Source organism: Hesperophylax consimilis, chromosome 7 (assembly GCF_061612785.1).
Source record: "Hesperophylax consimilis isolate HC1 chromosome 7, BYU_Hcon_1.0, whole genome shotgun sequence".
Classification (NCBI taxonomy): Eukaryota; Metazoa; Arthropoda; class Insecta; order Trichoptera; family Limnephilidae; genus Hesperophylax; species Hesperophylax consimilis.
This window is the reverse complement of record NC_142842.1, coordinates 17,147,314-17,160,304: the sequence shown is the minus strand read 5'-3', so window position 1 is coordinate 17,160,304 and position 12,991 is coordinate 17,147,314. Positions and strand designations below refer to the sequence as shown.

The 12,991-nt window shown below is 30.4% G+C and overlaps 1 protein-coding gene and 1 non-coding gene across 2 annotated transcripts in view; both read left to right on the top strand.

Annotated features, from left to right (window-relative positions):
- Positions 1–12,991, top strand: part of LOC149422398 (ATP-binding cassette subfamily G member 4) — a 100,024-nt gene that overhangs the window by 15,263 nt on the left and 71,770 nt on the right. The window lies entirely within an intron of this gene.
- On the top strand, positions 6,572–6,645 carry TRNAY-GUA (transfer RNA tyrosine (anticodon GUA)). Its single transcript has one exon. It is a non-coding gene; the product is annotated as a tRNA-Tyr (tRNA).

Here is a 12,991-nt window from a genome sequence, read left to right as displayed (position 1 = left end):
CGTAGTGCATCGCCTTAAGTGAGAACTTTAGTAAGAGACATATATGTAACACTATCAGATAATAAATAAAGAAATTAAAATATAAGGATCAAAAACAAGAAATACCAAAGACTTCACAAACGTTGTCATATCAACAACAAAATGTTGCATATGCATGAATTAAGAGTTTTCGTCGACTATGTCGTTTCCATTCATGAATTACACATTTTAATATAACAAAATATAATCTGATCAGAAAATAAATTATGAAAAGAATTTCTTACAAATCGCACAATCGATCTTATAATGAATTAATTAATTATAATTAATGTCTAGTAATTATCTTGTTGCATCTGTGTTTTTCAAAATTTGATTCATTGAGTGTACGTTAACAGTTTGCAGATATTATTATATAGAAAGGGTAAAGAACTTTACGGAATGTTCTGATTTATTATAATTGAATTGAAAATACACACGCATTCGTGAATTATTTTAACTAGCTGTACCCCGCCACGTGTTGCTGGGGCTCAGTCTGTCTGTGCAGATAGAAAAACAATAGAGCGTGTTGCTTTTACGTCCAAGAAATGGCGCTGTTTTTAAAGTAAGTTTGTCCAACAGATTGCGCTGTTTTAAAAAACATGTTTTTACATGTAAAAGGTGACATCTATATAAATTTAAAAATCAAATACAAAATTGTGTCAACATTTCTAAGCAATCGGTGATGAACTTTCCGAGATTTAGATTTTGAACAAACAAACATAAACTTTGTTTTATATACATATGTATATGAAAAACATTGTAAACGAATTCGAATCGAAATGCTTAGGTTGTGTTCAACATAATATAATAACATTCTCTCTGAAGTAGATATCTTCAATTGCAAAGAACATAAAAATGTATTCATATCCGAAATAAACCAAATTACAAACTCTTATTGTAATTTTAAATCATTATGTACCAGCTGTAATGTATACTTATTAAATACATGATGGGTTAGTATGGTTATAAAATCTATAATTAATTTCTTAGGTAAATTACACATGCACATGTATAAACCAAACGTATTATAAATTGTTGTTTTCCAAAGGGAACGGTGATTTAATCAAAACCATCACAAAGATACAGTTAGCATAATATATTATGTATTATTGTTAATGTAAAATTATTATTTGTGTATGTACTATATTATTATTCATACTATATTGCTTTTATTTATGTATATTTATGCCAGAGAGCGAAATATTTACACTTCTTTATATATAATAAATAATAAAAATAATTTAAAAAATTCAACAAAAAATGTTAAAAAAAAGAAAAAGTGTATTTTAAAATACTTTTCAAAATCACAACATACCTAATAAACAATATAATCAAACAAATGTAAAAACATATCTTTTTAGACGTAATCGTCCATCATAATCTAACTTGTTATCTAAATTGAATAAATGAATCTTGAATGCCTGCGGCTTACCAGTTTACTTGATTTAACGATAAATTAATTGATTAAGTAAGTACCTACTCATTCTGAGAGTAATTGTTTGCCGACAAGGTGAGAAATACAGGGTCTAAGGGGGAAATTGTTGCACAAAAGTGTTTACAAATTTGAGAATAAAGTCTGAAATATGAGCCATTATCTTCTTCTTTGAATAAATAAATGGTTACAGATTGATAGGTACCTACACTGATTCGCGGAAGAGAACTAACAAAGCAACGTTTTTTAATGCTTTTTGTGACTGCTATACTATACTGCTTCGACGCTGTTATATGGTAACGTGACCGCTAAAATCACGTTTATTGAACATGTTTTAATCGAATCGCGCGAATGTTTAAAATATGTTAATTGAGTTATGCTAGTCCCAGTGAAAGATCGTGAGTGCGTTGTCGTTCTAGTATATTCTGTCCGTTCCATGCACAGACATAGGAATTAATAGACGAGGAGATAATGGCGAGGGGTAAAATCAACTGTTGAAGAACGAAGGGAGTAAGGCTGACTGTGATTCGTCAATAAATCAATCTGACAGTAAATAGGCATCTCGCATTATAATATCACCATTTACTTCTTAAAAGTAAAACCTGCTTTTGAATGAATAGACATTTTTACATGGGAGCGCAAATTACTCGCCACGTTATGAACAAATTTGCGAAGTCCAAATTCGGCAAAAAAATTCGGTTCTATTTTCAGACTCGAATATTTCGTTTAAGTATTTAGTTAAGACACTTTTATAAATGTTCATAATTTACTTCCCAGCAACCAACCAGCTTTGCGTTTCGCATCCAGACGTTTCTAAAACTGATCTATATTATACGATGTGAATATGCTTAAAATAAAGTAAAATAATGCTTATATATGGAATGTAATACGACAATTGGGTTTATTCTCTTTTTCACATCTATTTTTACAAGTTTTCATAGTACAAGTCAACATTTTGCCGTGTTATTTCGTAAAATGAACCGATGATGCCCCGACCATAGATCGCACAAGAATGATGACGTCACGTTTTCAAATTTCACTTGAGGCCATACGCGAGCACAGCCGGCTCCAATGGAACCGGTATGGGGAGTGGGGATAATACGCTTTTAATCACTTAGGGCAGGTCTACTAATATTCATATGTCTATGGTTCCATGCCATTAAAAGTGAGATAGAAAAAAAAACATTATTTTTTATAACACTCAGGATGGGTTGTTTCGCAGAATTTGAACAATTCATCAAATTTAAAAGTTTATTTTCCTATTCAAGTTCTGTTATTATATCATTATAGGCAAGTCGCTTGACAGATCCGAAATAACAACAGAACTGTTTATGAATTTATATTATCAATTTTCATAAGTATGTTGAATTGTCAAGACGCGTGAGAAGGAAAAGGACGATCGTCGATGGCGTACCTAAGAGCGCTCTCTGGGACTAATCTACTGAGGCTTTGTAAGGTTTTGTGCCCCCGCATACCAATTTCTACCGATTTATTTATTTATTTTGTAAGAAACAAACAGCTTTTATATAAATATACGAGATAAATATAAAAGTTAACTGAAGTCAAGCCACAGAAGTTTATGTTAAAGTGCATTAGAAATGAAGTTTTAGTATCTTAAAATTAATTTGGTGTTAAAGGAAGGGGAGAGGAAGAGGAAAATAGGAAGAGGATAGGAGATGCTGCCGATACATTCCATACTCTCATATTAATAATCGATCGTACGCATTACTTCATATCGATATTTCTTTAGGTTATTACCAAAAATGTTAATGCTGTAAAATTTTGAATTATATTGTGCACATATACGAGGAATTGGGGAATTTTTTCGAATGTTTGTTCTACACAAGGGTAGATAAAATAAATCAGATTGTCGGGTTGATCTAGACGGAATATGAAGATTTATTAAATTGGTAAGTTCTGGTGAGTCCAGACAACTATTTATAACAAGTTTCTCGTTAACTCTATAAGTTTTTAAGTTTCAAAAAATATATTTGTTATTTTTGAAGATAATATCTTTACATTTGTTTTGCCGAAACGTTATGAATTATATGAAATTCCCTCGATGGAAAAAAATCGCAAAGTAAGGTCCGAAAATTATTTAAAACATGTTTTGTTCTGTTATTTAATATGTTATAGGCATGAAAAAAATCACAATGTATCTTTAAATGCAACTAAAGCATTTGTCGAAAGATTTTCGCTCTATTTCAAACGAGTCGTGTTTTATTAAATATTTTCCCTTAATTATATTTGTTTTTACATATCTCCCTTTCAAACCATCTTTGAGCGCTTACTGATCACCCAGACCCAAAACAGTTGTTCACAAATGAATGAGATTTCAGAAATTAATACATTTGCGTGAAAAAGTTTATTGGGCTTAGCGCAGCCCTGCTTACAAGGCCAAGGCCAAACACATCAGGAACACAAACATGCACCTACACCATTCTGGTGACACATGTCTTTTTAGTTTTATCACATTTTTATTATCTTCTGTAAGGTACTTAATATTCGTATCCGAAATTATAATTTTGACAATAGATACGAATTAAGGAAGAATAATATAAATGATTACTATTATTAGAGTTGAAGAATTTTTTCAATTGGATACATACTTATGTATAATGTGGCAATAAGGCTAATTTTATTACGCAAAAACTAGTTTTGTTTTGTTTCTAGGAAAAGCTTATTAGTTCTTTTATCGGAAGTGAAGAAAATAAACTTAAAAACAAGTTATCAATTATGGGGTTTCGAAACTTATCGAATTTTGTTCAAATTAAGTCTTGACGAATATGTTAATTGCAAAAACGTAGATTAAAATAACTTATAATTTATGCTTAAATTAACTGAGATGGAAAATCGTAGTTTTTTTTAAATTTATTTATTTATAAAAAACCACGGACGCCTTGGACAGTGGACACCTCGACCACGGACATTCAGAGTTGAAACGTTGCTTTGAAATGGCTTTAACCGTGTTTGGTAACCAGATCTGAATAGCCAGGTTCCCCCCCCCCACCTTCCTCTTCCCATCTCCTTCCTCTCCCCACCTTCAGCCTCACAACAAACCCCGATTGGGGATGCCATAGTCTCACTGGCTCCAGACGATTGGAAGCCGTTGGGACTCTTGTGCGGTATTCACATTATTTTTTTTTAAATCCACTCAAGAGGCCTATATTATACGCCCATATGGGAATATATATATTTTTAATTTTTATTCATTCAGTGTTTTTTTGGTTATTTTACAATTTTTGGGTGTGTTAGACCACCAAACTAGGCACATGCCCGTGATGTGGTGGTCGAATATATGAACATAATATTTCAGTGGAACAGTAATCCGAAGTAAAATATGTATTTAAATTATATAGAACCAATGCCGATGAATAGTATTATGCTAATCGTAATTGTTATTACTACTGAGGTATGTTATTATAGCCTGCTTGTATACTAATATATAATCTATAATAACTAGTAGTTGAATACTTAATACTACTATACTCCGTGCATACGGAGAAAACTTATCGATAAAAAAATATTCATAATTTATTAAAAAATTTCCCGTTTTCAACCGGATTACCAATATTAAAGAGATTCATTTAATTGGCAATACCACAGACATAAGAATATATAGACTAGAAATTAAAGGTGAGGGGTAAAATCAACTGTTGAAGAACGAAGGGGGTAAAGCTGACTGTGATTCGTCAATAAATCAATCTGACAGTATATAGGCATCTCACATTTTAATATCACCATTTAGTTCTTAAAAGTAAAATCTGCTTTTGAATGAATAGACATTTTTACATGGGAGCGCAAATTACTCGCCACGTTATGAACAAATCTGCGAAGTCCATATTCGGCAAAAAAAATTTCTTCTATTTTCAGAGTCGAATATTTTGTTTACGTATTTAGTTAAGACACTTTTATAAGTGTTCATAATTTACTTCCCAGTAACAACGATGCGCACACTTGAGAATCGCTACATTCGACCAGATGTATCTCGATGTAATAGTATATGTTTCTACAACTGATTCATATTATACGATGTGAATAAGCTTAAAATGATGCTTACATATGGAATGTAATACGACAATTGGGTTTATTCTCTTTTTCACATCTATTTTTACAAGTTTTCATATCACAAGCCACTATTTTGCCGTGTTATTTCATAAAATGCCTCGACCATAGCTTGACGCTAGTTCGAACAAGAATGATGACGTCACATTCTCAAGATTCACGGGAAGCCATACGCGAGCCCAGCCGGCTCCAATGGAACCGGTATGGGGAGTGGGGAATAATACGCTTTTAATCACTTAGGGCAGGTCTACTAATATTCATATGTCTATGGTGCAGTTGAATACATTTACAAATTCTGATGTTAAATTGAGAGATCCCTTGCAGGCGAAATTTACAGAGAGAAAGGAAAGACAAGGTAGGCAGCACCTAATTTATTGCCTAATTGTTGTCAAAGTCAAAATACCTACTATAGGTACCATTTATTTCCTATTGGAAACTTGATATAACACAAATTTTGACATTATCATGGATATATGGGCATTTTCCTAATACCTACATAATATATAAATTCAATAGGTAATTGACAGCCCTGAACTATTATATATGATTTCTTTACATATACCTCGCAAACCAACATCGAGGCATTATCTACCGTTCCATTGTGATAACTTCAACACAGAATCTCAATTCTATACCCCCGTTCGCCGTATATAAAATTTGGTTAATGACTATAAAGATGTTAATTATTTTTTTTTTTTGGTAAACTAATGTTTAAGACAAGATTTTTTATGCATAGCACAAAGGATAACAATTATTTTATTATATAATAATTATTGCTTATAAAATAATTGTTACCCTTTGTGCTATGCATAAAAAATCTTGTCTTAAACATTAGTTAACCAAAAAAAAAATAATAATTAATATTTGACAAGTTCTAGTATCTTCACCAAAAAATGTAGACAATTTGTCTCGACGCCATCTAGTGAGAGAGTTAGCACTTACAATGCCTTTCTCATATAAAATAAAGTTGGTTGTTTCAGGTAAAAAATGTAACAAGCAGTAATTGTTCAGTATGAAACACTAGTATATATTGAATTATTTCGCGGATAAGAGATAAGCGGCCATAGCTCAGTGGTCAGAGCTGTCGACCGTAAATCGAAAGGACACGGGTTCAAGTCCCGTTGGCGTCATGTATCTTTTATCAGGAGATTTTTCAATGTGGATGAGTGTTTCAGGCTAATAATTATTGCTTTTAAAATAATTTATAAAGATGTTGTTGATATATACAACACATCATTCACAAAAATATTAACAAGTCATTACCTACCTAATTTATTTCAGAAAGAAGAATATCAAATATAATATAATTTAACTATAGAAACTACGTAGCTCTGTTTATATTACCAAAGTTTTGTAATTTTCCTAGTATTATATTTTTCCATCTTGGATCGTGGAGTGTCTAGTTTCCACATTATTTCGTTTTGACATTGTTTTGCTTTAAGAAGTTGTGTTTTATTATGTCTTATATTTTCTTTTTGTTTTGTTATTTGATTTTGTTTTTTTTTTTTAATTTTATTTTGTTGTTTATTTAGATGTTCTTTGTAAAAAAAAAACATGTAAAAGCCCAGCCGGGCTTGAATTTATAAATAAATAAATATTTAGCTCGCCATTTTTCCTGTTGTCGCTCGTGCCGATGAAAACGGAATTATTGCATACCTATAAATATTATTAATCAAAAACGAGCGAAGTTTTTCGACGAAAAAAACAAGAATGAAAATATAATCTAATACTTGATAATAAAACGGTTTTTTTAAATAATTTTCCTCAATAAAACATTGAATAAGATTCTAAATGTCAGTCCTGTTCAAAAATCGTGAATAAGTAATTTTAAACAAGAGTTATTCTTAATTTGGGTGGTATTAGGTAACAGCAAGAAATATATATTTTATATTTATCCTTATGCAGATCGTTCAAAAATAACATAATATTGTTGTACACCGTTATTGGACGATTGGTATATACAGGGTGTCCGGGTAAAGTGCACGAACTTCGGCAGGTGATTCTACATGATGGTAGGATTAAAGAAGATTAAAATTATTGACATGAAGCGCGAAAATTTATGATGATAATTATGATATAATAATTAATAATTATGTATATCTTCTGCTTGTGTTTATTTTCTGTAAATTAAAAGTGAGGAGTTGCTTGCAATGTAAATATTTTTCTATGGAAAAATAGTTTTTTATGGAAGATGAAAAGAAATGCTTAAAATGCACTTGCGGAAACTATAAAATCGACACAGATTAGTAAACAAAGGATAATGAAATATTGAGTATGTTATATTTTAAATTAGTCATTTACAAAACAACTGAAATGAAATTAATAATTTTTTTATTATTTATTAATTTTTTTTAAAAACATGACATATTACATATTACATATTACAGTGATCTTTGGCTGTCCAACTAGGAAATTACCTGTTTTAGGACAGTCAGAAATAGGCAGATTTATTAAATGCGATTCTTGTTTTGTCTAGTGAATTGACTTTTACTTAGTTATTGCACTTTATTAATAATTTGAAAAGTTTTCTTGGTTGATATAAGAAGTTGCTAACTATATATTTTAAATAATATAAACGTAGAGAATAGACTAAAAGAATATTCAAATATGATAATTCAAAAATAGCAATATAGTAAAAAATTATTGACATGTGAGTTTATCAAATTGAAATTTTTACTTTTTAATTAGATGAAATTAATAAGCTAGAGAATCAAAAATAGATAAAAGAAAGAAAGGAGATTAGAAGAAAATAGAGAATAAATATAAGCCAAAAAAATACAAATAGGGAATTAAAAAATATCCAAAAAGAAAAAAGTATATGAATAAATAAATATAAAAAAATAGAAGCATGTAAGCTTTTCAAGCATTCCGTGAAATCTTACTTTTAATTTGGTGAAATTAATGCGCCAGAGAATCAAAAATATAGAAAAAAGAAAATAAATTGAAAGGAAGAGTAGAAATAGATAGAAGATTAAAAAATAAGTTAATATTAAAAAAAAACATGTCTGCTTTTTCTCCATTCTATGAAATTTTGTTTTGATTTTGTTGAATTAATGCTCTAGAGCAGTGCTCCGCAACCTTTTCTCACCTACGTCACACCAAATTTCTTCCTAGAATTCCGCGGCACACCAAAAGCTAAAATATATAGATATTAAATTGATACACAAATTTAACAATAATTTCTTGTTTTTTATTTTAAAAGTATACATACATACATATAAATATAACGTATTTATTTTTACGCAATCTTAATAATTATTATAAAATAATAAAAAATTAATGAGCGATTAATTGTTAAATTATCCTGCGCTTGTTTCAATGTACACAAAAGTTTTATATTCGGCTCGATTTTTGACAACGCAACCCGAAGTTCTTGGTCAAGACCTTTTAAGCATGACCGCTTATCATTTTTACAAGCGTTGAAAAACTTTGCTCACATAAATATGTCGTTGAAAATGCAAGTAGTGTTAAGAATGCTTTGACGGAAATGTGAGGATATTCTTTTATAACGTAAATCTAGAAAACATCTAATTGATCTTCGGAGAAGTAAAGTTTTAATTTGATGTCATTATTTAAATCTGTAAATTCCACTCGAATTTGCAGAGGCAGTGAGTGCTTCTGTAGAATTTATTGCATTGGTTTCAAAAGGATTTCGAATCTAATCGTATTGTTCCGTTTTAATTGAATAAAAATACTGACCAAATTTCTGCTGGAGCATACTTAAATGTTGTTGGGCCAGATCCACAGTTAATTGTTTGTTTTCAATTGTACTATGGTTGATCCTTTGGTACATTTCCAAACATCCTTTTTGCAACTCTTTCTGCCAAAGTTCGTTATTAAGTTCATTCAAATGCCCGAATATATCAGCCATGTATGCAAGTTTGGCTATCCAGTAATTATCATCGAGGTGTTGATATAGTTTGGGCATATTTTGATTTAAAAGAAACTCACACACCTCGTGACGAAGCTCAAACAATCGAGCCAAAACTTTGCCTCGGGATAGCCAACAAATTTCAGTATAAAACAATAAGGATTCATATTCGGCTCCGATTTCTGCACAGAGTATTCCAAAGATTCGCGAGTTTGGGGCTCTTGATTTAATTATGTTTACGATTTTAATGCATTCATTCATCGTGTTCAAAAGTTAATTTTTGACAATCAATGCTTCTCGATGTATGCAGCAGTGTGTAAATTGTAACGTTGGATTTTTTTGTTTTACACAAGAGACCAAACCCTTTTTACTACCCGCCATTGCCGCAGCGCCATCCGTGCAAACAGCAATGCAATTGCTCAATTTAATATTATATATATTGAAGAAATCATCGGTTACTTGAAAAAATTCTTCACCGGTAGTTCGCTCTGGAACCTCCTTACAAAATAAATGATAATCTTTAATAAAGTCCTCGTCAACGAAAAGTACAATAGCTATCAACTGTGCTTTATTTTTAATATCGGTAGTTTCGTTGCTGAAGTGCAGCCAATAACAGTTTTCTAATCAGTGTTTCTAATATATTGTGAATACGTCTTTTAACAGTATCTGAAGACAATATTATGAATAATATTTTGTCATTGTGTATTAAATACATAATGAAATATTGTAAAATGTCAAAAACATTGAATTTGACCGCGGCACACCGGTTGCGGAGCACTGCTCTAGAGAATCAATATATATATATAAATAAAAATTTAAAAGAGAGTTGAGAAACTAAAACAAAGAAAAATAAAATAAAAAGATGTAAAGAAAGGTTATAAGCAGATTTTGAATTTACAATGGTAAACACATAAATTTACTGTAATATATATATAAAATAAAATACAGGGTAGTTCGAAAAACTTAATTTAAGAAGCAAGTTTAATGACTGTTAATTAGCATATTTTCGCATTCATCTCTCCCCAAGATCAGAAGCCAATTATTTACCAGATTTCGGAGAATGTTAGCACTTTTTGATTTCCATGCATCGGGAATAAGATTAAGCAATATAAAAATATATAGGTATATATTTAATGGTTGTATTAGATATTCAAACATTGTCAGGTTATTCGTAACTCAAGTTGTCTTTATATACAATGGCCGGCGGCGGTAAATCGCATTAATTTAGGGAGGGAAAAGTAAAAAAAATAAATTCCTTTTTTCGATATTCCATCGTTTTATGTTAGTTTTCAGCAGATTGTTTGTATGGAAAAATAAATATTCTTCTGTGGAAAAATATTATCGTATGGAAAAAAAAACATTTCAATATGGATTTTTTTTACTTCCACTATAATACAGACCATCCAAGTTTTTGCACATTACCCCCGACCCCTGCGTTATGTTAATGATATATTACGTAAACGATTGACGTAGGTATACGTGCATTATGACGTTATCATTATTAGTATTATAATTATCCTTTGTATTTATATCTGCCTTCAGGTCACAAAAGTAAGACATTATTAAATTTAACCTGAAATGCAATTACGAATGACTTCGAGTTCATTATACGAGGGCAGCAGGTTTTTTTTCTATTTAAATATTATGGAAACTACTTAATAATAACATAGTATTTTAATCAGTTCAATTATAAGACAATTATTGTGGACGGATCACGCGGCTCGTCAGAATAAGTCAAGCAGGTACGGTTGCTAGCACTACCGCGTACGCTGATGGGCAGTCAACAAGAAGAATAACCAGACGTATCTTATTATGCAGCATGGTTTATATTTCATTGGAAAAACACAAATAAACAAAATAATTATTTATCATTTGTAAAGTTATGTTTTTACCAGAAAAGGTTTTTATGCAAAGATTCCCGTTTGCGGCATTTATTTTTTCTCGGTAGATTTTTTCAATTTATATTTGTGTTTCAGGCTAATAATTATTGCTTTTGTTATAGTAATTATTATTCCACAGTCGATGCAAATTCTTCAAGGGGTGAACTATTGGATTCGAGTGGAATATGGTCAACCTTTTAGGTTATAGGTAGGACCCGGATTTGGCGTAAAAACTAAACATATTTTAAATTTTATTTTTAAATACATGGCTACCCTAGCTGTGGAGATTTTAGCCTTCTGAAAACAAATTTGTCGGGAACCCAAAATAATCTCTAGTTTAAGATCCGGCATTCCGAATTTCTACCGAACTAAAACAAGTTTCCCTTGAACACATTAAGTTTTTAAGTTCTTCCAAAAGTACATGTAACTTTTTAAGATAATCTACATACATTTGTTATGCTAAAAAAGTAAATTTTTGAAATTGCCTCGATAGAAATAAGCTCCGAAAATTAAAATAAAACCAAGTTTCTTGTGTTATTTAACACATTACGGGTATAAAAAAATCACATTTTTTCTTTACATGCTTCTCGAGACATTGTCGAGAGATTTTAGCTATATTGTAATTAAGTCGTGTTTAATCAAATATTTTCATAGCTTACACTTACGTCTGTAAGCGTTGTTACTATTAGCGGGCTCTATTCGGAATTATTTAAGTTCATTTCAAACAATCTTCATTCGCAGGTCGGACGGCTTGCTTAATAGACCTGCACTTGTGCTTTCGGCATCTAAAACTATTTATTGTAAACAATATTTTATGTCTATATTTTTAATTATTTATTTTACGTGCACATAGCATTTTATCGGTTAAATAATATTGTTTTTCAAACATGGGAAATAAACAGCAAAAAGTGTTGGATTTAAAAAACACACTTTTTACTACTGAGGGCGTACAGCCCATTTTACATAGTCCCCATGTATTTATTATAATATTATTTTATTATACACAATATATTTTTTAAATATTATGTTACTAAACTTTTTTTACTCCAAATAAAAACTTTTTTTTAAATTGTAAAACGAATGTTTTACCTGCAAAATTTCAGTGTCCGATTGCCAGTACCATGGTATGACATAAGTTTCACTAGATAACATTATGGGTATCCTATGGCACATGTATTTTTTTAATCGAAGGAATCACTTTTTAGAGAAATATGCACTTGAAAACCGAATTTCTGAAAACGTGTAAAAAGGGCTTTCGCACAAACTTTTTTCACACCGCATCGGGTAGCTTCATGGAGATTATTGATTTAATCAATTACGCAGTTCTTTTTTTATATTAATAATATATTTAATTAAAATTTAACTCTCACGTATACTTTAATAAAATTTATATATATCTTTATAAAATTCGAATTTTACTTAAATTTAAAAAAAAAAAATCAAAGCAAAAAATCAACAAACAAACCTCAGTATTAGAAATTATCGTTATAAAAAATTGTATTAAACTTATTCTTGTAAAAAATCTAACACCTACAATCTAGCTTGAATCTATCATAGTCTAGTGCAATTAGCGATTCGTGATCGTAATTATTCCGGTAGTTTTTTATGTGTTTTATAAACTAGTTCCCTGATATAAAATAAAATCTGAGTTTCCGACCTTGGCGCACCTGTGCTCGAGCCGCCATTTTGAAAAAACCGGCTGAAATCACGCTAAAATCTAGTTCT